A 27,514-nucleotide genomic window follows, 5' to 3' on the forward strand; every position below is an offset into this window, starting at 1 on the left:
CCCTGTGTGGCAAAATAAGAGCCAGTAATGTGTTTCCCTCTGTTGTAAGAGTATCTCTCATTGTATAGCACTGAAATGGACAGCGATGCCCAATCCACTGACTAAGTTGCAGAGTATTCGCAGCAAAAACCGCAGGACCTAACAAATGCATGAGCAGTAACAGCAGTAAAATGGAGTGAGTACTGTACTGAGAAGAATATATTATTCTCCATAATATCATGATTGTAATAAGATCACTGAACCCTGGGGCCTAGAAAGAAGCAAACCAGTCCACAGAGTATTTTTGTGAGGATTCTTTAGAAATCTCACTCTCAGCACTCCTAACAGAATTATACATAGCAGCCACCTTATTAGGTGCATTTGTACACCTGTTTGTGAATGCAAATATCTAATCAGCCAATCATGGCAGGAACTCAATGCATAAGAGCATTCAGAAATGATCAAGAGGTTCAGAAGATCATCTCTGAGCACACAACACATTGAACCTTGAAGCAGAAGACCACAAACATACACTCTTCATTAGGTATAAGAGACACACAATAAAGTGGCTACTGAGTGTAAGTAATAGAGGCCAGGACTACCTCCTGTCAGATTGATTGATTGATTTACTCATTTATTTAGAGATAGACAGATAAATACTCTATTGATCCCAAAGAAAGTTACAGTGTCACAGTAGCATTACAAGTTCACAGATATACAAATGTTAAGGGAAGTAAGAAAGAGTAAAAATTAAGTTAGCTCAAACAGTTTAACAGGAGGGGGGTCATCACTTCCCCGGCTGTCGTTTGACTCATTATAGGGCCAAGAACAGCGCCTCTTTCACCTCAGACGGTTGAGGAAGTTTGGTATGGGCCCCCAAGTCCTACGAACTTTCTGCAGGAGCACAACTGAGAGCATCCTGACTGGCTGCATCACTGCCTGGGAACTGTACTTCCCTCAATCGCAGGACCCTGCAGAGAGTGGTGCGGACAGCCCAGCGCGTCTGTAGATGTGAACTTCCTACTATTCAGGACATTTACAAAGAGAAGTGTGTAAAAAGGGCCTGAAGGATCACTGGGGGCCTGAGTCACCCCAGCCACAAACTGTTCCAGCTGCTACCATCCTGGAAATAGTACCGCAGCATAAAAGCCAGGACCAACAGGCTCTGGGACAGCTTCTTCCACCAGGACATCAGACTGATTAATTCACGCTGATGCAACTGTATTTCTATGTTATATTGACTATCCTGTTGTACAAACTATTTATTATAAATTACTATAAATTGCACATTGTACATTTAGGCAGAGATGTAACGTAAAGATATTTACTCCTCGCGTATATGAAGGATATAAGTAATAAAGTCAATTCAATTCAGTAATGACTGAGGTTAAGAATGATCACATATAGCACTCTTTGGAGCAACGCAGTTATCATAGTTTATTACTAAAAGTGTTCCTCTGTTCAGCCAATTTATTTGCTTATTTATTCCTTTATTCACTTACTATTCTTACTTACCAATCGCATGTACATCAAAGCATGTCTTGAGCTCTAATGTGATTAATTGATGATTGGTAAGTGGGTAGCTCAGATACATTTAATGATAAGTAAATTCCCACATGGTAGAATTTCAGTTAGATCTTTGGAGTTTGGCTGACAGAAAAAGGAGTGGCGAGTAGTCAGCCATGCAAGTTGATTCTGTGGCCAACAAAATTGGATTGGAATTTGCTATCACTGTCAGCATTTGTAACCTAGTTGCCGAGGAAACCCTGCTTTGCCCCTCAATTCTGTTGTGGTGTTGGTGGGATCAGGGGAGATGGGGAAAAGGAGAGTTGGAATCCAGCTGTTGATCTGCATTCAAGATTCAAATTTATTTATGACGTGTACATGAAAACATACAGTAAAATGAATGAATGAAAGAATGAAATTTATTTCGGTCAGTACAAACATAACAATGATTTCATAGGACAAAATTAGAACAAAAAAAAAAGATATTCTTTAAAACAGACCGAAAGGGTGTAGGCTGAAGCTACAGCTTATTACGCCTACCACTCTTACTTATACAACAACATATCTGGCGTCAATCAACACATCAAAACAAAAAATTTCATAATCTTTTAACACAAAATCCAATTCCAAGTATCATTTATTTACATTACTCCCATTCATTTTAAATCATGTATTTTATATTTGTTCATTAAATTATTTTAAAATAATTTTTTAAACTTAAGTGTGGTGCATGTTTTTAAATTCTCACTACAACTATTCCGTAGATTCACCCCCGACTGAAATACAATGATTTTTTACATTTGTTCTTATCCTTTGCTTTTGAAATATACATGTTCCTCTCAAGTCATGTTGACTTTCTCTCATTTTAAACAACCTTTGGATACTTTGTAGTAGCTGTCCATATTTTACTTTATACATAATTTGTATTATTTTAGAATCAACAAAATCTCTGAATTTTAAAGTGTTTGGTTGAATAAATAGTGGATTAGTTGGCTCATAATAATTTGTCTTATTTACAATTCGTATGACTTCTATTTTCTTTTGGAGTAGAAAAGTTGATTTTTGTATTTGTTCTGTATGTATTTCCCCATATCTCTACACAGTAGGCCATGTATGGGACTATAAGTGAACAGTAGAATGTATACAAAGATTCCTGATTTAAGAAATCTTGCGCTTTGTACAGTATTGACATTTTTGCTTTGACATAATTTATGTGTGGGTTCCAGCTTAATTTATTATCTATTACTACTCCTAAAAATTTAAAGTAAAATGCATCGTTTGCAATAACAACCAACTTTTTCTGTCCGTTCAGCACATCGACCTGGTATTGTAATACCTCTGGAAACCGGAGCAACTTTCTTCTGGGAGATGCTCACTGAACTGAACTGAAAGAACTGAATGACTTCTGAGTCACCAGATGAGTAGTATGTTAATGTTATTTATATAGGCCAGTAGTTTTTATACGAACCTCTTCTGCCAGATGGTTCACACGACTGCTTTGATTGGCGGTTAATTCCTCCACTGACTTGTCAAAAGTTTTGTGGAGAAGAATTCTAGTCTGAAGTCCTTCCTGCACAGAGGGGCTGAGTATCCAAGCCCCTCAAACAGGTTTAACATTTGTAAGAGAGTACATGACTGGTCTTGGTGCTTTGTAAATAGAATGCATTGACTTGATGGATAGTTATTTTGAATGTAAGGAAAGACACGTAATGTCTGAATTTGTATTTCCTGTATGTTTTTTATGAGTGGATTTAAATTTTGTAGTTTAAAAAGCAGGATATAACAATATGGCTAAGAATTCACCACTAAGGCCCTCACTCTTCACTGAAACACCACTGGCAACATTCAGCAGAGCAGCTGCTAAGTCCCAATGTGTTTCAAATTGGAAAATGGCTCGGGACTTTTGCTTGTGTCACTTTGTCTATATGATATAGCCTGCATTTGTAAACCCATGCCCTTTTGCAGAACTGGGGGCAATTCTAAAGGGTGAAATTCCTTTTAGCATATTAAAGGCACATATTTAGAAAGGTGTAACCACTAGCAGAGGCTCTTTTCTCTGTTAGCCAGCTGTACAAAGGAGGCTTTTCAGAAATGAGCAGCAAAGTTGGTTCTAGGTCTGAGTGCTCTGAAAGTCCACCTCTGGTTGTGGCAAGTTGATCTCACAGTATGCTCTACTGACCGGATTTTAACTCATGACCAGTCAGTACCGACTTTGCTTATGGGCAGCAACACGTGGTCTGGCAAAATAAGTCAGTCTCCCCACACCCAGGTCTCTCCAAGTTTGTGTTACCTTCTCCAGCCCAGACTGCAAAGGAAAGAAAGGTTGGGTAGATTTCTGCAGACAGGGAGTTGAAAGATATGCATTTGACAAGGTACCTCATAAAAGGCTGGTGTACAAGATGACAGAACTTGGCATTCGGGAGAAGTTTTTTAGCATGGACTGAAGATCGGTTATCACACAGAAGAGAGAGAGTCAGAATAAACAGGCCTTTCTTCAGGCCAGAAGCATGTAATCAAGTGGTTAGCAAAAGCATGTTGGCCTTTATTTCAAGAGGATTGGAGTTCGCAAATAGGGAAGTGTTGTTATAATTGTACAGACACTGGTGAGGCCATGCCTGGAGTACTTTTCTTAAACTTTGGTCCACTTATTTAGGAAAGGATATACTGTCATTGGAAGGAATCAAAAGAGAATCATCAGGCTCATTTACACCTTCTTTTGAAACTGGATCCTTGAGTTTCTGACCAACAGGCTGCAATCAGTAAGGATAGGTAGCAATTCTCCACCATGAGTATCTTCAACATTGGTGCCCCACCAGGCTGTGTCCTCAGCCAATGCTCTCATGACTGTGCGGCCAGATAATGCTGCAACTCCACCTACAAATCTGCAGATGATATGACTGCAGGTGGGCCAAAGTCAACAAATTGTTCAAATACAAAAAAAAAAGGAAAATAATAGATAAATTATAGTAAATAATATTGAGAACATGAGTTGTAGAGTCCTTGAAACTGAGTCCATAGGTCACGGAATTCAGCTCAGTGCAGTATAAGGGTAAGTGAAGTTATCCATTCTAGTTCAGGAACCTGATGGTTGAAGGGTAATAACTGTTCCTGAATCTGGTGGTGTAGGACCTAAGACTCTTGTATCTCCTTCCTGATGGTAGCAGTGAGAATAGACCTTCTGGATGCTGAGAACATCCTGGCCTAGACAGTGAGGGCCGTTAATGATGGATGCTGCTTTCCTGCAACAGTGCTCCTGGTAGATGAACTCAGTGGTGGGGAGGACTTTACCTGCGATGAAATAGTGTGTATCCTTTTACACCTTTTGTACTACCAAGTGTAGCTTTTACATTCAAGGGCTTGGTGTTTCAACATAACAGGCCAGAATGCATCCAGTCAATATATCTCCACTGTGCATGATAGAAGTTTGTCAATATTTTTAAATGACATACCGAATCTTTGCAAACTTTTCTGACCCTTTCCACCTCTGATACCCTGATGAAGAATGGCCCAAGGACCTCCAGGTTCTTCCTCTGCTAATTAATAATCTGCTCTTTGGTTTTGGTGATGTGGAGTGAGAGGTTGTTGTGGCACCATTCAGCACGATTTTCTATCTCCCTCCCACATGCCGATTTGTCACCACCTTTGGTTTGGGCCAACAACAGTGGTGTCATCAGCAAACCTAAAATGGTAATGGAGCTGTACTTAGCCTCACAGTCATAAGAAGGAAGTGAGTAAGGAGTCTGGATAATGGCTTGCTGATATTAAATTTCTCTCACTTCTTCACACTTTCTATTGGAAGCTCGTGCCCTAAAGCTTTCCACATGCGGTGAATTTCTTGTACCTCATTCACAAGGATGCTTACACTGGTCTCAGCCAGGTTGTATTATTCAACACCTGTTCATGCTGTTGCATCATTCCTTGAGAACCGTTTGTATTTCTTCATTCTGCTTATTAATCACTATTCTTTTACTGATCATAGACAGTGCTGCTCCTCCTTCCTTTATAAGTATGCCCGAGTAGGCATTTTAAACATTATTTCCATTTATTCACAAACCTTCCAGAAGACACCTACAGTATCAAAGTATAACAAATTAATGTAAGAATTCGTATTAGATGGTAATTGCTGGAAAACACTTCTCCCATCGGGGAAGTCTGGTCTTTCATTAATAATGCACAGTTAATACTGCACATAGCATATTCATCACTGACACAGGGACCATATTTTCTTTCATCCATGCATGAGAGAGTTGGTGTTGTCCAAGGCAGGTAGGGGTGCAAACTGGCATGGGAATTTCCTACTTTTTTTTTGCTCCTTTTTCCACTCATCTGCAACTCTGCAATAATGCATCCACCCACAAAATGATATGACTATCATAATGGCAAGCTAACAGGTACTGTATATACTTATATACACTTAGTGGCCACTTTATTAGGTACCTCCTGTACCTCATAAAGTGACCACTGTATGTATGCTTGTAGTTTTCTGTTGCTGTAGCCCATTCACTGCAAAGTTTGACATGTCGTGAGTTCAGAGATATTCGTCTGCACACCACCATTGTAACAGCAGAAAGGGAGACTGACTACAGTAAAACAAGTAATGAATAAAGGTGTTATTATGCTATAAGAGATAATACTTTTTACATAATTGAACACAAAAACATTGCTCCCTTCCTGTCTGGCCATTCTCCTCTGACCTCTCTCATTAACAAGGCATCTTCACCCACAGAACTGCTGCTGCATAGATTTTTTTTTTAAATTTTGTCATTCTCTGTAAACTCTAGAGACTGTTGTGCATGAAATTCCCAAGAGATTGTCAATTTCTGAGATACTCAAACCACCCCGTCTGGCACCAATAATCATTCCATGGACAAGGTCACTCCCTGTTGTGAATCTAATATTAAATTTAATTTAATATTTTGGTAATATGAGTAAAATTACAAATATGTTGTTTGATTAAGTATTCTTTGTTTTATAGATCATTTCTTACGGGTTAAATGTAAAAGTTTGTGAATGGCACACATCATCATGTCATCATGCCACCACGTCTTAAGGATGCGCCTCACTGAAAGTAAAAACAAATATACACGAGTTATCTCCGTATTTTTCTTTGAATTAGTTTTATGTTTTGGAGTTACAAAGCATAACAGTGACAATGAGAAAGTTTATAAATAAACCTGAGACAACTACCTATCTATTGAAGAACAGCAAGATGTTCAAGTTTTTTTAAAATGCAGCGAGATGTTCACATTTTTTTAAAAAAAGCACAACACACTTGTTTCTTTGCAAGGGGAAGAGAAAGACTGTCAAATTTTTAAAAAGAGGCAGAAATTTACAGGTTCATAAACAGTGAGTACAGGGTGATAATAATAATAATGTATTTTAAAAAACAGTAATGGTTGGCTACATCAGAAAGATAGATATGTTTGATTGCACAACAGATAACTGGCTAATGTATACAGAACAAATTGAACAAAATTTTAAAGCTAAAGAAATACCCACTGTGAAGCGAGTGCCAGTTTTATATATGAGAATAATCAGTGGGAAAGTTTAGAGGTTTGATTGCTCCAACCAAACCAGCCAAAATTAATTTTGTTGATATCATGAAAGTAATGCAGGAAGGTTTAGAACCAAAGCCATTGTTGACTGCAGAACACTTCAGACTTCCTAAGTGGAATCAAAAGGAAGGGAAGTCCATTTCCATGTATGTGGTTAAATTGAAGAAGTTGTCTAAGCATTGTCAGTTCAGTGATGGACTTAGTGATGCGGAAAGGTCGTTAGTTTGTGGAACCTTACAAGAAAGCATTCAAAAGTAGCTCCTAACTAAAGCACAGCTTACAGTTAAAAGAACAGTTGAAATTGCTGTATCAATGGAACTAGCAGACCGAAACACAATTGAGTTGCAGTCTGGAATGAAAGTGATCTGTGGTGATTTTAAGGTCATCAACAGCCCAGTACTGAAAGTAGATCACTATGCTCCGCACAGGATAGCGGATATCTTTGCAAACCTTTCTGAAGGGAAACATTACAGCAACTGCACCACTCTCCTACACAGTAGAGGTTGCGTCTGATGTCATCTAGAGGTGGCACATCAATCAGCTGAGGAGAGCAGAGTCATTTGGTAGAGAAGAAAGGAATCTAGAGCTGTCAGAACCACTTCCTGTATTCCCAGAGTCAACTCCTACAACCACTATGGAGGAGGCCCCAGAACCTGAGATTGTTTCACAGCCACAAATATCTGGCCATCACCTACCACCCGTGTCAGGAAAGACGTTACCCCACAAAAGTAAGAAATCCTCCCCAGTGATTAAATCTTTAGGCCTGAATTGGACAATCTAAAATGTACTATGCTGTGTATGTCTGTATAGTAGTTGTATTTATTTGTATGCTGTAGAGAGCAATGTATTTGGTGTATTTAAGGCATAGGTTGATAGGTTCTTGGTTTGTCAGGGTGTGAAAGGTTATGGGGAGAAGGCAGCAGAATAGGTTTGAGAGGGAAATGGATCAACCATGATGAAATGGCATAACAGACTCGATGGGCTGAATGGCCTAAATCTGCTCCTATGTCTTATGGTCCTATATAGTTGACATGGATTCTATATTGATTTGGAGTTTGTAGCTAAGCAGAGGGGAGTGTTGTGTATTTAATATTTCAGTAATATTTGAGTAATATTGTAAAATTATAAATATGTTGTTTGACTAAGCATTCTTTGTTTTTTACATAGTTCATTACTGGTTATATGTCAAAGTACGTGAATGGCATATGTCATCACTCTACCACATCATAAGTGTGTGCCACCACGTCAAAAGTATACACCACACTGAAAGTAAAAACAAACATACACAAGTTATCCCCCAGCTCCATGTTTTTCTTTCAATTAGTTTTAGGTTTTGGAGTTAAAAAACAATATTTCTTCCCCATTCTGATCCAAACAACAGCTGAACCTCTTGACCATGTCTCCATGCTTTTATGCATTGAGTTGCTGCCACATAATTGGCTGAATAGATATTTACCTAATAATGTGGCTACTGGGTATATTTATGCAAGAGTAACAGTATCTAAGTTATTGTGGATCCTGCCCATCAGGAAGCACAATGGGCATGATCTCTGCTGCATGTTAATTCAAGACAAATGTAGGGATAGCATCAGCTATTCTACATGTCTCTTTACAATATGACAGATCCTTCAACTCTAGCAACTGAGGGGATCCTTCTTAAATCTGCCTATCAATCTTGGTCCATGATCAAGTGCAAGCTACGAACCTCATCATGAACCCAATGCAAATAGAGTGAAACCATGCTAAAAAATTACTGCCATCCTCTTCACAGTTATTGCTACAATACTTAATCTCATCTTTAGCAAGGACCCCATTGAAATGTAGTGAATCTACAAGAACCTGTTCAACATTTTCTGATGTTCCTGGACCAAGATTACACCAATCTTAGCGATCAGGCTCTTGTGTACGTGCACTCTCAGACACTGAGCTCTGAGCCACCATTGCCTCCTTCTTTGAATTATTCAAGATGGTGGACCTCCTTGGCAACACTTAGAAGATGAACACACACAAGATGCTAGAGGAATTCAGCAAGTCGGGCAGCATTTACAGAAATGAAAAAAGAGTCGACGTTTTGGGCTGAAACCCTTCTTCAGGATTCATAAGAAGAAGGTCTTTCACCATCCAACCTCCAATGACATTCAAGTCCCATTGCATCAATCAAGATCTACAATAAGACCCTGAACGACACTTTCCATATCTGAGGATTCACCTTCAGTGAAGAGAAATACCTATTCACATTCAACTTCAACTATCTATGATCCCTGCGTACTTTGGAGATATTGGTGAGTATTGGTATTGGTTTATTATTGACATATGTACCAAGATACAGTGAAAAGCTTGTCTTGCATGCTGTTCATACAGGTCAAAAATCAATACATAGTGCATTGAGGTAGAACAAGATAAAAACAATCATAATGCAGAATAAAGTGTATAAACTACAGAAAAAGAGTGTTGCAGGTAAACAATAAGGCTCAGATTCACAATGAGGTAGATTTTGAGGTCGTGAATCCACCGTATCTCTATAAAGCATTGGTTAGACCACCCTTAGAGTATAGTGAGCAGTTTGGGGCCTTTTATTTGAAAAAAGATGTTCTGGCATTGGAGGGGGTCCAGAGGAACTTCACAAGAAAGATCCCGGCAGTGAAAGGGTTAACATATGAGGAGCCCTTAATGTCTCTGGGCTTGTACTTACTGAAGTTTGGAAGAATGAGGGGAGATCTCATTAAAACCTATCAAATGTTGAAAGGCATAGATAGAGTGGACATGAAGAGGATGTTTCCTAGTGGAAGAGTCTAGGGTCAAAGGGCACAGCCTTGGAATAGAAGGATGTCCCTTTAGAACAGAGATAAAGAGGAATTTCTTTAGCCAGAAGGTGGTGAATTTGTGGAATTCATTGCTACAGATGGCTCTGGAGGCCAAGTCATTACTCCATTTAAAATCAAGGTTGATAGGTTCTTGATTAGGAAGAGTGTCAAAGGTTACAGGGAGAAAGTAGGAGAATAGGATTGAGAGGGATAATAAATCAGCATGATGGATGGCAGAGTAGATTCAATGGGCCGAATGGCCTAGCTCTGCAACTATGTCTTATGGTCTTATAATACAAGAGGTCATTTCAAGTGTCTGATAACAGCGAGATAGAAACATTCTTTGAGTCTGGTGGTACGTGCTTTTTTATCTTCTGTCCGATTGGAGAGGGAAGAAGAGGGAATGTTCTGGGGGAGGGGGTTCTTTGATTATACTGGCTGATTTATTGAGACAGTGAGAAGTGTAGTCAGATTCCATGGAGGGAATCTATAGTTTCTTGTGGTTATGTGCAGTGTTGCTGCCATACCAAGCTGCTATGCATGCAGAGAGAATGGGAGAGAATGATTTCTATGATGCATCAATAAAAGCTAACAAGTACCTCAGAACAATTCAGAGATGCAACCAGTGCTGCCTCTGAAAAATCCTCCAATTCTACTAACAGGCTAAGCAAACAAATATTAGTATCCTATCCCAAGCCAATCTTCTCGATATTGAGGAGGATTATCCTAGTGCTGGAGCGGGCAGAGTTCACAACTTTCTGTAGCTTTTTCCGACCCTGTGTATTCTCGCCTTCATGCCATACAGCGATGCAACCAATCAGTATGCTCTCCATGATACATCTGTAGAAATTTGCTAGTCTTTGGTCCCATATCAAATCTCCTCAAACTCCTAATGAAATATAACTGCCAGCATGCCTTCTTCATAGCTGCATTAATATGTTGCTCCAGGATAGATCTTCAGAGTTGTTGACACCCAGGAACTTCAAGCTGCTCACCCTTTCCGTTGCTGGCCCCTCAGTGAAGACCGGTGTGTGCTCTCCCAACTTCCCATCCTTGGTCCAGGATCAGTTCCTTGGTCTTAGTGATGTTGAGTGCAACACCACGCAACCAGCTGATCTATCTCACTCCTGTACATCTCCTCATCACCATCTGAGAGCTGTGTCAATGGTGAATATATCTGGGCCTAGCCACACAGTCATGAGAGTAGGGAGAGTAGAGCAGGAGACTAAGGTGCACATGTCATGATTGTCAAAAAGGAGGAGATATTATTTCCAATCCTCACTGACTGTAGTCTCCAGATGCATCTCACTGGACAACAAAGATTTTGCTTCCTGAATACTCTTGTGGATTTTGGGCTGCTGATCATGAAAATTGCCATGAAATATCCCTGTCACACACTGTTTTTTAAAAATTGCCTACATTAGATATTTCAATTCATCATTCAAGCTAATTCAAGCACAATGTAAGCTGTAAAGTTTTCTATCTTGTCCAGGAATGCCTGGGCATGTTTAGGCAGGGCAGATTCTGCATGGCAGGGCAGGTTTTAGAAAGGTTATAAATTTCCGTGAAGGATTTTGAAATTTGAGACAGATGTTTCCAAGAACAATTGAAGGCATTTTTGTGGGTTCACAAATCAAACAAGTCATCAGTGACAGGCGATCGTAATATTTCTAGTGGGACCAGAGAAAATCGTATGGAAATTATTCAAGGATGTCGACGGAAATTCTCTTGGCAGCTACAGAGCATCAAACTACATGCAGCTGGTTGGCAACATGCTCCTAGCATCCAAAACCATGAAGAGCAACATGTCACGAAAGATTCATTTTCTGCGTTCCCATTTGCACTTCTTCCCTGCAAGTCTTGGTGCTGTCAGTGTCGAGCATGGTGAAAGGTTTCACCAGGACATTGCAGTCATAGAGAAATGGTATCAGGGCAACAGGAATCCATCAGTTATGGTTGGCCACCTAAGCGAGAGGCCTCAGACACTGATTATTGTTGGACACTTAAGCGAGAAGCCTCTTCACTGAGTACAAACAAAAATCATCAACAAAACATTTTTAGCTTAGTTGAACTATTGAAAAGCATCAGCAGTGCTAAATGCATTATATTCAATAAAAGTTAATTTCTTGTTTCTCCGCATTTCTACGTAATACAGGTAGTCTGAAATTATACTTGTATCAGCTTCAAGCACTCTATTATAATCACTGAAAGATTCTGAGGAAGCAATAAGTTCGAAAAAAATTTGTTGACCAGTGTTATTTTCCGCTATGGCCATCTTGTTCTCTGGAACTGAGTGAAATTTAATTTTTTTAAAGCCTTATTTCAAGAAAACAATTGACTTCCATATTTACGTTGCTGGAGTGGAACAATTTTATTTCTCTGATCCATGTTGACTGACAAGAGTGTGGTTTATTCTCTATTTATCAGGTAGGCTCATCTGCCACTTAATTTAGATGGATGTTCGCTGGCCACTGCTCCTACAGTGAGTCCAGCTGACATATCAGTCTATTCTCTTCTATCTTTCTCTGTGGTGGCTGTTAGTCAGCAGGTTCCTGAAAATAGTGATCATTACTTTGCATCCCAGGAGCCAACTGCATAATGAAATGTCCTTCAGATAGTTGAGTGCTTGTCTGACAATGAGTGTTGCCTCTTGTACCTTTCTGTACCTGTGATTTCTTGGCATTTGTAGGTGACGCCAATGTATTATATGCTATATCTTTAGGCCATACTTATCAAAGTTAAAAAGCCAGCTATTCTTTACATGCTTTGTATAAAGATCTTTGGCACAATAATATGCTGATTCACAATAGAGACATTGTGAGAGCAGCCTCAGAAATTTGCAATAGTATGTCTGCTATTTGAAACCACCCGCACACGGAGCAGTTGGAATTACCTGTGACCGGATAATTTGTGCTTTTATTCACCCGGAGTGTCTCAGCCAAAATCTCATAGAATGGCAGAGCAGTCGTAAGTGCAGCTGTGTTAATTGCAAAGCATAGCAAAAGCCTCGAACACAAGCACACATGCATACAAGCTCAAAGGAATCTAATGCAAGAAAGGTCAAGACTGCAGTGTGGTAGGCTTAAAAATGCAGACAGTTTGTGCAAACATGACCTGTGTTCTCATAGGTTCGGGTGGCTGGGAGGCATTCAAATTGACATGAAGCTTTGAATTTAGAGTCTTGGAGTCATGGAGCTGTACTGGTTAGCAACATTATTCCCATTTGCCTGCACTAGATTTATATCATTCAATGCCTTACCTACTTAACCACTCAGTTCAGAAAAACTTCCCTCTCAACTCCCCCTCCCCCTACAAAACTCTACTTAATTGTTAGAAGTTTTTTTTGTGCAGAACTCCTTCCTCTAACCTTAAACATGTGCCTTCTTGACTAGGAGACCCTTATGATGGGAAAAAATTGTCTAACTACCAAATCTAATGCCTTTCATAATTTTATAATGTCATCCCTCAACCTCCTTACTCCAGAAAAAAAACAAGCCCAGCCTATGCAATCTCTTCATGCAGTCCAGATAACATCTTATTAAATCTGCTCTGCATTCTCTCCCCTACCATGCCAACTAGCATGGACCTCAATCGTCTAAGTGCTGAACATTCAGTGTTTTGTCAACTCCTAACTCTTATCGTTTATGCCCTGACCTATGAAGACAAACATGACATAGGCCTTCTCCTCCACCTAACTTACCTGTGCTTCCACTTGCAGTGAACAATGAACTTGTATCCCAAGGTCTCTATACTCATCAGCATCCCCCACTGCCCTGCCATTTATTCGTATATGTCCTACCCTTATATCATTTCCGAAGATGCATTATTATGCACTTGTGGATTAATTTCCATCTGCCAACACTCCACTCAACTTTCCATCTGATCTATATCCTACTCTATCTTTAAACAACCTTCACTATTGTCAACATTTTATTTGTAAACCTGCTAATTCTACCTCCTCCAAGCACATCCAGGTCATTAACATATATCACAAACAGCAAAGGTCTCTACATCGATCACTGTGGTGCACAAATGGTCAAGGACTTCACAACAGAAAGCACCTTCTATACAAGCCCTCTGCCTCCTAACACCATACCAATTTTGGATCCGTTCTTCCAGTACACCTTGGATGCTTTGTACCTTAACCAACCTACCTTATGGGTTTTATCAAACACCTTACTACAAACATGTACATAGACAATATCTACCATCTTGCCTTATGATATCTTCAGCAACTTTCTATCTCAATTTTTGTGACCTTAGGACATTTCAAAGTGCTTCATAACCAGTCAAATAATTCTTGATATGTAGTGTTGGATTAGGGTCTAAATTGTAATTTTTTTGTGGTTTAACTTTCCTTATATGTTTATATAATCACCTGTTTGTCTGTAAATGCTCAGAGCATTTTCAATATTTTTTAGTATAACTGGTTCTGTATTTTTTTGTAGTTTCTTCATAAGTAAACACAAGGTTCCCAGCAGCATAACTCAGAGCTGTCCTTGTTGTCTCATCGGCTATTCTTATCAAAGGAGTTCCCTTCCCTGTTAGAAGTATATTTCAGCATTGAGATCAACCACAACACAAAGTTCTTTGTTCTTTTCTTTGTTCTCTTGTTCCTCCTTACTTACAGTAGAATGAGTTGGTTATAGTTAGTCACTTATCTGCTGCTCTGTTTTATAGTTACTTCTTTGTTATCAACATCCAATACAATGGCTGTAACCACAAGTTCTCTGCCTCATTGTTGACTTCAGAAGAGCCTTCTGGACAACATCCATCAGTCGCCACTGTTGTAAAGTAGAAACCTCATAAGAATATAATAAACAGTTTCAGGAAACAGACACAAAATGCTGGAGAAGCTCAGCAGGCCAGGCAGCATCTATGGAAAAGAGTGAACAGTCGACTTTTCAAGCCGAGACCCTTCTTCAGGACTCCTGATGGAGCGTCTTAGCCCAAAACATCAGCTGTTTACTCCTTTCCATAGATGCTACCTGGCCTGCTGAGTTCCTCCAGCATTTTGCATGTGTAGCTTGGGATTTCCAGCATCTGCAGATTTTCTCTTGTTTGTGGATAGTTTCAGGAGACCAGTTGGCCCTGCCCAATAACTTCCCCACTCATAAGGTGTCAGTCAGATCACATTTAGAAAGTTGTGAGAAATTTTAGGGCCAGTATCTAAGGAAAAGTATGCTGGTCCTGGAGAGGGTCTAGAGGAGGTTCGTAAGAATGATCCCAGGAATGAAAGGCTCAACATACGAGGAATGTTTGATGTCATTGAGCCTACACTCAATGGAATTCAGAAGGATTACAAGCATTCTATTTGAAACCTAGCCAATAGTTGAAAGACTTGGATACAGTAGATGTGGAGAGGATGTTTCCATTAGTAGGAATCTGAGGGCATAATCTCAGAATAAAGAGATGTCCTTTTGGAACAGAGATGAGGACAAATTCCTTCAGCCAGCTGGTGGCAAATCCATGGAATTCATTGCCACAGAGGGTTGGCGGTGTTTAAGATAGGCATTGATTCATTCTTGATTGGTAAGGGGGTTAAAGGTTATTGGAAGAAGGTGGAAAAATGGGACTAAAGAAAACATCGGCTATGATCGAATGCCAAAGCAGTCTCGATGGACCAAATGGCCTAATTCTGTTCCATTCAATAAAGTGAAGGCTATTTTCAGTACCATCCCCAGTAGCCAATTTGTGCAGTGCTGAAGCTAGTCTCCGCAAGTAGTTGGAGTGATTAGATAACCTATTAAAGTAGAGAATAAATAGAGTTGTCATTCAGATCAGATGTGATCTAATTTCATAGTGGAACAGGTTTAAGTGGTTGAATGACCCGCTCCCTTCCCTATACTGCTGGTAACCCGTTCCATCTAGCCAAAGTAAGCCATGCTCCAGCAGCACTCTTCGTAATGTCATTTATTTTCCCCACAGATGCTGCTTGACTCACCGAGTTCCTCTAGCAGATTTTTTAGTTTTTTCATAGAAACATAGAAACATAGAAAATAGGTGCAGGAGTAGGCCATTCGGCCCTTCAAGCCTGCACCGCCATTTATTATGATCATGGCTGATCATCCAACTCAGAACACCGCCCCAGCCTTCCCTCCATACCCCCTGACCCCCGTAGCCACAAGGGCCATATCTAACTCCCTCTTAAATATAGCCAATGAACTGGCCTCCACTGTTTCCTGTGGCAGAGAATTCCACAGATTCACCACTCTCTGTGTGTTTTTCCTAATCTCAGTCCTAAAAGGCTTCCCCTCTATCCTCAAACTGTGACCCCTCGTTCTGGACTTCCCCAACATCGGGAACAATCTTCCTGCATCTATCCTGTCCAATCCCTTTAGGATCTTATACGTTTCAATCAGATCCCCCCTCAATCTTCTAAATTCCAACGAGTTCAAGCCCAGTTCATCCATTCTTTCTTCATATGAAAGTCCTGCCATCCCAGGAATCAATCTGGTGAACCTTCTCTGTACTCCCTCTATGGCAAGGATGTCTTTCCTCAGATTAGGGGACCAAGACTGCACACAATACTCCAGGTGTGGTCTCACCAAGGCCTTGTACAACTGCAGTAGTACCTCCCTGCTCCTGTACTCAAATCCTCTCGCAATAAATGCCAGCATACCATTCGCCTTTTTCACCGCCTGCTGTACCTGCATGCCCACTTTCAATGACTGGTGTATAATGACACCCAGGTCACGTTGCACCTCCCCTTTTCCTAATCGGCCACCATTCAGATAATAATCTGTTTTCCTATTTTTGCCACCAAAGTGGATAACTTCACATTTATCCACATTAAATTGCATCTGCCATGAATTTGCCCACTCACCCAACCTATCCAAGTCACCCTGCATCCTCTTAGCATCCTCCTCACAGCTAACACTGCCACCCAGCTTCGTGTCATCCGCAAACTTGGAGATGCTGCATTTAATTCCCTCATCCAAGTCATTAATATATATTGTAAACAACTGGGGTCCCAGCACTGAGCCTTGCGGTACCCCACTAGTCACCGCCTGCCATTCTGAAAAGGTCCCGTTTATTCCCACTCTTTGCTTCCTGTCTGCTAACCAACTCTCCACCCACACCAATACCTTACCCCCAATACCGTGTGCTTTAAGTTTGCACACTAATCTCCTGTGTGGGACGTTGTCAAAAGCCTTCTGAAAATCCAAATATACCACATCAACTGGTTCTCCCCTATCCACTCTACTAGTTACATCCTCAAAAAATTCTATGAGATTCGTCAGACATGATTTTCCTTTCACAAATCCATGCTGACTTTGTCCGATCATTTCACCACTTTCCAAATGTGCTGTTATCACATCCTTGATAACTGACTCCAGCAGTTTCCCCACCACCGACGTTAGGCTAACCGGTCTATAATTCCCCGGTTTCTCTCTCCCTCCTTTTTTAAAAAGTGGAGTTACATTAGCCACCCTCCAATCCTCAGGAACTAGTCCAGAATCTAACGAGTTTTGAAAAATTATCACTAATGCATCCACTATTTGTTGGGCTACTTCCTTAAGCACCCTGGGATGCAGACCATCTGGCCCTGGGGATTTATCTGCCTTCAATCCCTTCAATTTACCTAACACCACTTCCCTACTAACATGTATTTCGCTCAGTTCCTCCATCTCACTGGACCCTCTGTCCCCTACTATTTCTGGAAGATTATTTATGTCCTCCTTAGTGAAGACAGAACCAAAGTAATTATTCAATTGGTCTGCCATGTCCTTGCTCCCCATAATCAACTCACCTGTTGATATCATATCTCTACTCTCACAGGAACATGACAAATATCAAACGATAAATCCCCCAGATGGATTCATCCATTCAGAATTTTCATAATTTAATTAAAAAGTCTCTCATCAATTCTGCCTTTGGCCACTTGCTGGGAGCAGCTTCACAACCCCAAGTCTCTGCTCTGGCTCTAGCTTCTTGTTCTTCTGTACCTATACAAACCTCTGGTTAGGCCATTCTTAGAGTAGAGTGTGCAATTCCATATCAGGAAGGATGTGGAGGCTTTGAAAAGGGTGCAGGAGAGGTTTACCAGGATGCTGCCTGGATTAGAGGATCTGAGCTGTGAGGAAAAGTTGGACAACCTTGGGTTGTTTTCACTGGAGCGTCAAAGGCTGAGGAGAGAATTTTGAGGCCTAGTAGTCATAGGCTTTGCCATACCGCCACCCCCCCCCCCCATCTCAGGGTAGACACATTAAGTACTAGAGTCCATGCATTTAAGAGAGAGGGAAAGATTTTTACGTTTACAGTGATAGGTACCTGGAATAGGTTGCTGGGGTAGTACTGGAAGCAGATATGATAGCTTTGCTTAAGGGCTGTTAAATAGACACATGACAATGCAGGGAATGAGGGAATGGAAGGATATGAATCATGTACAGGTAAAAGAGATTTAATTCAGCATCATGCTCAGGACAAATATCATCGGACAAAGTGCTGTACTATATTCTTTGTATAGTGTGCAGTGTCAACAAATCAGTGTGGCAACAGCAGTGATCATGCTGTGTAATTGCTTCTTCTTGACATTCATACTACAGTAGACAGGAATGTACTTTGCTGTCCACCACTTCAAGGAATACACCAGTGGAAGGGGAGGGCCAATATTTTGAAGTGATCATTCAAGGCCACCTAACGCTCAGGAATCCCTAGTAGGGATTTTTCTGTAATGGGAATTCCTTGAAGATCAGGGGAATGTGGGGACTAGAAAGAGCACAGAAATTCAAATAAAGGGAAAATTTAAAAGCTTACTCACTTTCCAGTTCAGCAGTTCCTGCTGCAATGCAGACAATGATGGATTCCCCTTAAAACTATGACATCATTGGAATACAATTTTTTTTTACTTTAACACCTTTCTTTACTTCTGCTTTTGTAGTAGTTAACGTGACTGTTGGCTTTATGGTGCCTTTCCCAACATACAGGGCAGAATATTCCATTTCTTTCATAATAGGCATGTGTAAACGCACATATGTTGCTTGTATACTGCATTTGCTTCACTTCTGCTGTGAAGGAGTTAACATGCTGGGGGTGGGAAATGGTGCAAGTTATCCGTAGGTCTCAGTTCCTCACATTTTCATCCCCATGTTTCACAATTTCGTAGAACATTACAGCACGCAGTACAGTCCCTTCAGCCTTTCCTGGACATAAAGAAATAGAAAGGCCAGTTAAAAACCTAAACCAAAAAGTTACAAATTTTCTTTAAAATTAAACTATGAGGACATCGGGAACTCCAAGCCTGCTTACAGGATCGTTTTGGGCATAACCTAGGCATCCATCAAAACTGCACCTATTCCTTCTTATTACTGCTTCCAAATTTTGAAAGGGAGTGATCTTCACCAACCAGTCACACCTGGTCTGAAGGGCCCTCATCTATCAAAAGCTTTAGTTTTACTTTCAAGAGCCTATCTTTATTAATAGTGATCGATGACGGCTGGTTCTACGCGTGCGAAGATCAGGAGGGAAGGAGAGTCCTCGGGAGCAATGGTACAATTGTTGTAGAGGCCGCTTCGGGATCTGCAGCTCCTGGAGCAGTGGGGACACGGGAACAGCCAGGATGCAGGCGCATGGGTAGTAGGATCCTTCCTGCATCTCCTCGTCTCTTCAGCAGTCACTCTTTTGGATTCCTCAAAATTCTTGGCTGCTTCATGGGAATGATTGAACATTATTACTATTAATACTTACTTCTGCCATTCAACAACTTAGTATTCCCTGCATATAGCTTGTCTTAAGGATGTGCAGAATCTGTATCCTTTATTATTCCCACAGGGTCACCATCATAAGGATTAGGACGATTTGAGCCCAACTTTTGTCCTTCGTTTACCCCAGGATGTCCCAGAAGGACAGGGTTTTAGCCACGTTCTTACTATCACTTAAAATTTAAACTTGAGCCAAGCGTGTATTCTTAATCAGAGTTATGATTTGCAGCATTACTTCAGTGTTCAGTTGAAAAGTAATCCATTTAAGCCCCTTTTTTTGTTTATATTGAAACCACTGATCATTCCACTGTGCAAGATATGGAATGTGGTTTAGCGTGCTTTCTTGTGTCGCACAGTTCTGTCTCAAAAGGCAATTACAGCTCTGCTCAGGTTGAACCGGCTGTTGGTTCTGGGTGCAGCCAGTGTTAACATTAACTTCACAATGGATGTTGCTATAGCACGTCTAGACACTGAGCATGCGGCTGGCACGTTAGCCGCAATCTCTTGCTACGTGCTCCAAACACCATGATATTTGCATTCACTGTGAGTTCTTATCACAATAAACTACTTTATACTGGTAACTGTCACACTGTATTTGTTTTTCTTTTCATGAGCTGTATATAGTTTACACAAGTCTACAAGGTCCCTACTTTTACCATGTTGTAGAGCATGTGAAGACTGTGAACTGAACAACTTGAAACAAAACAAAATTACTTTCTTTTCTTAAAGGTGCTTAGATTCCTAAAGTGACTTTTATCTCGCACTACAAACTGAGGAAGTGTTCAACGCCCACCATGGCAATTGCTGCATAAAAATTCCAGTGGTAGTATTAATGTCACCCATAGCAGAAATAGAATGTATATTGGCAGGAGATTCTTGTTAATTTTTTTTTGATGATAAGTTCCTCTCTATATTTACAGTGGAATTTCCCTCCACATGCTTAGTGAACTACAGCCGCAATTCCAGGCAACCTATTGTTTAGGTTTCAAATTTTATACGGATTCTAATTCAAGATCAGAAGCAATTTGCCTCTTTGTGATTAATGGGTGAATGTGTTGAAGAGGTGTATTTTCTTTATCGTCCTCACTATTGCTGGTTTTTCCACGTTGCTCCTGTAACATTGCTATTGATTAGGGCAGGTACACCCTGTCAAATTCTGCAAGGTGCATGTGAAGAGAACAATATAGCTACACTCAGCAGCCACTTTATAAGGTAACTTCTATAGCACAGCATAGCATTCTGCAGCACATCGCTTCACAGTACCAGCGACCCGGGTTCAATTCCCACTGCTGTCTGAAAGGAGTTTGTCTGTTCTCTCCGTGACCGTGTGAATTTCCTCCGGGCACTCTGGTTTCCTCCCACAGTCCAAAGACATACTGGTTGGTAGGTTAATTGCTCACTGTAAATTGCCCTGTTATTAGGCTGGGGTTAAATGGAGGACTGCTGGGTGGCGCGGATTGAAGGGCCGGAAGGGCCTGTTTCGCAAAAAAAATAAATGAATAGAAAATTTAGGAGTCAGAGCTCACCTGACTCATGTACAAATGCATGCGGAACTTCACTCTGCATGGCATTTTAGCTGATTAATGTAATCAGTGTGACTGACTGGTTCCCTGTGTACAAACAACATCAACTAAAGTAAAAGAGTACAGGGGCCTGAAGACATCCACTGAACGTTTTAGGAACAGCTTCTTCCCCATCACCATCACGTTTCTGAATGAACCCATGAACCCATGAACATTATATCACCATTTTGATCTCCTTATATACTTAGCTTTTTTATATATATATATTTCTTATTGTAACAGTAACAGAGCAATTTTTTAATGCATTACACTGTACGGCTGCCGTAAAACAACAAATTTCACAACATACATCAGAGATAATAAACCCAATTTTGGTTATGATTCTGTTCATTTTCCCAGACGGTCTTGATTAAGGCGCACTTACAACATATTGTGTCAATAAAGAGTAATGTCTTGCTTGATCTTATGCTATGAAGATTGTATCCATTTTTGCATATGCTGAATAAAGTCAAATGCAAATAAGCTGTAATGACAGGGGTGATAATAATAAAAAAACTCATTTAAAGAAAACATTGCAAAACAGGAGCCTAATCTCAACCATTCCAACTGCGAGAGGCAGGTATCTAAAGACAGATCAATACTGTTCTGGAATGGTGGTGTAACATTTTCATAGCAAATTCTTCTCTGTGCTATTTTAAAGCAGGTATGCAAATTAGGTGCAAACATATTTTTTTCTTAATATCCACAAAGAAGAATCTGCTACAATCCTGATTTATAACTTCTAGCCAAATAAAGGTTTATTAGGTTTGCTTTGTTACACATGTTTTTTTAGGTACTTAAGATTCTTCTGAATCAGTGGAATAGCCAACGGATGTGTAAGTAGATTTGGCAGGATGGTTCTATTACTAGACAAGTTGCAACTTTATATTGTGTGAAACATTTAACATTACTTTTATAAACAAATCAATTTCTGTGGCCTTTCATTCATTGTACATTTAAGACTGTAATATTCATACACAGATGGATAAATCTCATGTACACACCACTATTGGTGTGTACCTGCTTTACACAGCACCGTAAGTAACAAGTGTAATTGACTTGTGAATAGCCAGTGTATGCAGGTATGTTTTTCCTTTTTCTTCCGTGATGGTTCTTTTGTGAGGGAGATAGTGGATGGAATCAAAATCTGAACCTGTCAAGGTCCGGTCCGTGAAGTCCGCATTCCAGTTTACAGTCCGGTCATTCGACCCTTGCTCCAGGTTTTCCTGTCTAACCTGTTTCTGTTTCTGTTGAGCATTAATTGAGGCAGCTGATTCTCGTTGAGGCTGGCTGCATAAATACCTCCAGAGACCAAGGCATGGCACCTGGATTGTTCTTGTCCTTACTCCTTGTATCCCTTCCCTGCCTTCTGTTTCCTCGCCTGGAGCCTAGCCTAGCCTAACCTTGCCTTGCCTTGCCTTGCCTTGCCTTGCCTTGCCTTGCCTTGCCTTGCCTTGCCTTGCCTTGCCTTGCCTTGCCTTGCCTTGCCTTGCCGGTAACCTCTTGCCTTGCCTTGCCGGTAACCTCTTGCCTTGCCTGAAGTTCTTGTCTCGCCTTGCATTGCCTGAAGCCTTGCCTTGTCTTGCTGGTAACTCTCGCCTCGTCTCGCCTGAAGTTTGTCTTGGAGCCACCCTGTACCTAGCTCCCTTCCTGTCCCTTGCCTCCGTTGGGTAAGTCAGGCCAGATTGCCGTTACCCTGCGGTTGGTTCTGTCCCTTCCTGTCCCTTGCCTCCGTCGGGTAAGCCAGGCCAGATTGCCGTTACTCTGCGGTGAGTCCTGTCCCTTCCTGTCCCTTGCTTCCGTCAGGTGGGGATCTGTGCCCTGCTCAGGAGTACCTCACCCTGCTCAGGAGGAGTTTCAAGACCCCAAGTCTCTGGTCTCCAGCCTCAACTCAAGTCTCTGGTGTCCAGCCTTGCCTCAAGTCTCAAGCCTGAAGACTCCAGCCTCGCCCTGCCTGCCACCCAAGTCACGTCCTTGCCTAGTTCTGGGGTCGGAGCCAGAAGCAAGACCCAGGTTCTGGGTCCTTGTCCAGTCTCTGGCTCGGAGTCCAAGCCCTGGCTCCTAGCTCCCTAGTCCTGTCCTGTTCTGGGTTCCCAGTTTTTGTGTCCATGTCCTAGCCCTCACCCTGTATCCTAGTCCTGTCCCTAGTACTTCAGTGTCTGTGTCTTGCACTTGGGTCCGTTCCCATCCACCACCGTATGACAGAATCAAGTTTATTATCACTGATATATGTATGTTGTAAAATTTGTTCTTTTGCAGCAGCAGTATAGTGCAGGACGTAAAAAATTACTGTGACATAAAATAGATAATTATTGTAAAAGATGAATAATGAGGTGGTATTTATGGGATCATGGAGCATTGAGAAATCTGATGGAGGAGAAGGAAGCCATTGTTAAAACATTGAGTATAGATCTTCATTCTTCCTGTATTTCCTCCCTAGCTGGAAGTAACACAAAAGGGACATATCCCGGCTGTTGCGTGTCTTTAATGATGTGCGCTGCCTTCTTGAGACACACCTCTTGAAGATGGGAGACTGGTGTAGGAGGCAGGGCTTCAGGTTCCTGGACCATTGGGGCCTCTTCTGGGGGAGGTACAACCTGTACAAAAAGGACGGGCTACACCTGAACACAAAGGGGTCCAATATCCTAGCAGGCAGGTTTAATAGAACTGTTCGGGAGGGTTTAAACTAATTTGGCAGGGGGATGGGAACCAGAGTGATAGGGCTGAGGAAGGGGAAAACAAAAATTATTCAAAGATTGCACGCAACAGAGATTATAGAAAGGGATGGCAGGAGATGAGGCATAATCACAGACAGTGGGATGAGTTACAGGGCAATAGAGACATGGTGCTTTTAAAACAGAAAGCAACAAATACTGGACTGAAAGTGTTGTATTTGAATAAACTCAGCATAATGAATAAAATGGACAATCTTGAAATTCAGCTACAAATTGGCAAGTATGACGTTGTGGCAATCTCTGAAACTTGGCTAAAGGATGGCTGCCATTGGGAGCTGAACATTCAAGGATATACGGTGTATCGGAAAGATAGGTTAGTAGGCAGAGGGAGTGGTGTGGCCCTGTGTATAAGAAATAATATTAAATCATTAGAAAGGGATGACATAGGATCGGAAGGTGTAGAGTCTCTATGGGTTGAGTTAAGAAATGTCAAGAGTAAAAGGACCCTAATGGCAGTTGTATACAGGCCTCCAAACAGCAACCGGGATATGGATTACAAATTTCAACAGGAGATAGAAAAGGCATGTCAGAAAGGCAATGTCATGATAATCGTTGGGGATTTTAACATGAAAGTGGATTGGGAAAACCAGGCCAGTACTGGACCTTAAGAGAGAGAATTTGTAGAATGTCTAAGGGATGGCTTTTTAGAACAGCTTGTTGTTGAGCCTACTAGGGGATTGACTGTGCTGGATTGGGTGTTGTGCAATGATCCGGTGATAATAAGGGAGCTAAAGCTTAAAGAACCCAGTGATCACAATACGATCAAGTTCACTTTGAAATTTGAGAAGGAGAAACTAAATTCCAATGTGCCGGTATTTCAGTGGAATAAAGGAAATTACAATGGCATGAGAAGGGAACTGGCCAAGGGTAACTGTAAAGGGACGTTTGCAGGAAGGACAGTAGAGCAGCAAAGGCTGGAGTTTCTGCGAAAAATGAGGGAAGTGCAAGACAGATATATTCCAAATAAGAAGAAATTTTCGATGGAAGAAGGACACTACCATGGCTGACAAATGAAGTCAGAGCCAAAGTAAAACCAAAAGAGAGGGCTTGCAAGGAATCCAAAGCTAGTAGGAAGATTGAGGTTTGGGAAATTTTTTAAAACTTGCAGAAGAAAACTTTGAAGGTCATTAGGAAGGAAAATATGAATTATGAAAGAAAGCTGGCAACTGATATCAAAGAAGTATTAAAAGCTTTTTTTAAGTATATAAAGGGTAAAAGAAAGTTGAGGATAGATATAGGAACTGGAGATATTGTAATGAGAGACGCAGAGATGGCAGAGGAACTGAATGTGTACAGGTATATGGCATCAGTCTTCACAGTGGAAGATGTCTGCACTGTACCGGACATTCAGGAGTGTCAGGGAAGTGAGAGAGGAGGCAAACATGAGAATGGCTTTGCTCTTCTCTGGCAATGCATCAGTGTCTGTGTATTCACTGACCTTAAAGAGGAGAAATAAACTGCAGCATACTGCTGAAGAAGAGCTGCTTTGTAAGACAGGTGCAAGCATTCACCATTTGCTTGGTGTGGTTAGTGGAAAGATATAGACCTTTTCTCCTTCTTAGGTGACCACATGCCACCCTGAATGAACAGCTTCCATTCCTGGTACATAAATTCGGAGACAGCTGATGAAGCCAGTATTAAGATCGGGATTTGATTCTCACCATTCTCTGTAGGAATTTGTGCACCCTCCATGTGACCACATGGGCTTCCTCTGGGTTCTTCCACTTTCGTGCGTTGTGAACGTGCTATGTTGACAATGGAGATGTAGCCACACTTGTGGGCTGCTCAGCAGAGTCTTTGCAGATTTGATTTGACATATTTCATTGCATGTTTCAATGTACATGTGACAAACAAATCTAATCTTTAATTGTGGCAGTAGTTGCCTGAATGGATGGACAGCTGAGTAGTTTGTGAAGTTCTTTCTTTCATGCTAAACTTCTATGTTCTCCCAGTGTACGGACCCGAGGTTGTCAGTTCCATCCCCAATACTCCCCTACTTTGAGCAGTCTAGACCAGAGATCGCTAAGAGTCAATGGGGCTATTGCAAAATTCCAGGGAGATTTGAAAAGCATCCTTCAATGCTTTCCTCTGTCCACCTGACCAATATCTTCCCATGAAGCAGCTTGGAATACAATAACTGCTTCGGGATACTCAGATTTATCAAGTGAAGTACCTTGCCAATCAGTAGGGAAGTTAGCAGGGAGAAGACTATTCAAAAGTGACACCGCATGCCTGCCTTAATTTTCCTTTTACTATTATGAATACTGGGGGCTCAGACTACCAAAATCAGGATGCGACCTTAGTTACAAATGCTCAAAATTGCCCTCGGCCTAGCAATCTAGATAGGCCCAAAATTAAACCTTAAGTTCACTTGAATACTCTGGGCTATTTCCTTTTGAGCAAATTGTGATAAATGAAAGTAAATTCATCTCTGTCCTTCTTGTGACAGCCGTGGAATAAGCTGGAATACAAGCAATTAGTGAAGAATTTTTAAGTAGAGTCACCCTTAAGTCTGTTTTGCTCAATGGAATCCTGTCTCACTGAGGAAACCTTAGGTGGATTTTATGTCCTACATTTTACAGATATAAAGGATCTAATATCAGTTTTCGGTGACCATGGGAATAGTTGAAAATTAACCTGCTCCAGCAGCAAATCAGATGTACTTCAGGAATCCTTGGTAACCAGAAAAACAGCTGCACAAATTAGACCTCCTTGTTCTCAGTTTGTGCCTCTAATATGCACATATTTTCAATTCCTACATTATTAACAGAAATTTAGTAAATGGATTTGTGGTCGCCCTTTTTAATAAAATATCTGGCAATCATTTAAACTCATTAGCAAACTGTTAATTTCAAACCATAAACAGTTTGTTCTTCTCTTCTCATGTCTTCCTTTTCTTTTCAAGGTGGCAGGGGTCCTGTTGGAGTCCGTGAACTGCAGCTCAGCTCTAAATACAGTTCTCCACCGGTGGTGGGTGACTTGCTGGGCGACCTGGCATTCCGATTCCGCCAGGAGCAGCCTCGAAGACATGTGCCTTCGGGATGCGGCCCCGTGGACGACCCAACCCAGGTCCTCGCCGATGTGGCCAACTGAAGCATCATGGGAGATTGAAACATCGAGACAACAGGTGGTGTGCCCTGCTTCTGGAAGGCCCCTGCACTCCCTCTCACTCTCTCGCTCTCTCGCCCTCGATGGTGAGCAAGAGTCTGGTGGTCCTCGAGTCAGGGAACTCGGACAAGTGATACAGCGGATTGTAAGAACGAAACAGCGAGCTTCTGGTCTCCCCGCTCATTGTTGCAGGAGCGAAATCTCTCTTTTCCTCACTAGGGAGAGAGAGCCTTGCTGGGATGTCAAGTTGTTGGGATGGACAGTAATTTTTGATGGACTCTAGATCATGGTCTCATGGTGGGGTGGGCTTTGCTATTGCTTGCACGGTGGGTGATGGGGGGGTCGATGCTTTTGCTGGAGCAAGAGGCGGGAGGGGCATGGGAGGGTTGATGATTTTGCTGTTGATTGTGTGTGGGAGGGGGAGGGGGCCTTTGAGAGTTCTAAGGTTTCTGTTATTCATTCTTTGGGTTTTTATCTGTTTCGTGGATGTCTGTGAAGAGTAAGAATTTCAGATTGCATACTGTTTACATCCTTTGATATCAAATTGAACCATTTGGTTTG

The 27,514-nt window shown here is 41.3% G+C and overlaps 1 long non-coding RNA gene across 1 annotated transcript in view; it reads left to right on the plus strand.

Moving 5' to 3' along the window:
* Window positions 1-27,252, plus strand: part of LOC140197217 (uncharacterized) — a 50,389-nt gene extending 23,137 nt beyond the window's left edge. Inside the window, exons 4-5 of the long non-coding RNA XR_011885883.1 lie at window positions 2,798-2,909; window positions 26,751-27,252. This is a non-coding gene — a long non-coding RNA (uncharacterized lncRNA). The remainder of the gene's footprint in view (window positions 1-2,797; window positions 2,910-26,750) is intronic.
* The last annotated feature ends 262 nt before the right edge of the window (window positions 27,253-27,514 follow it).

The sequence above is a fragment of the Mobula birostris genome, chromosome 5, assembly GCF_030028105.1.
Source record: "Mobula birostris isolate sMobBir1 chromosome 5, sMobBir1.hap1, whole genome shotgun sequence".
NCBI lineage: Eukaryota > Metazoa > Chordata > Chondrichthyes > Myliobatiformes > Myliobatidae > Mobula > Mobula birostris.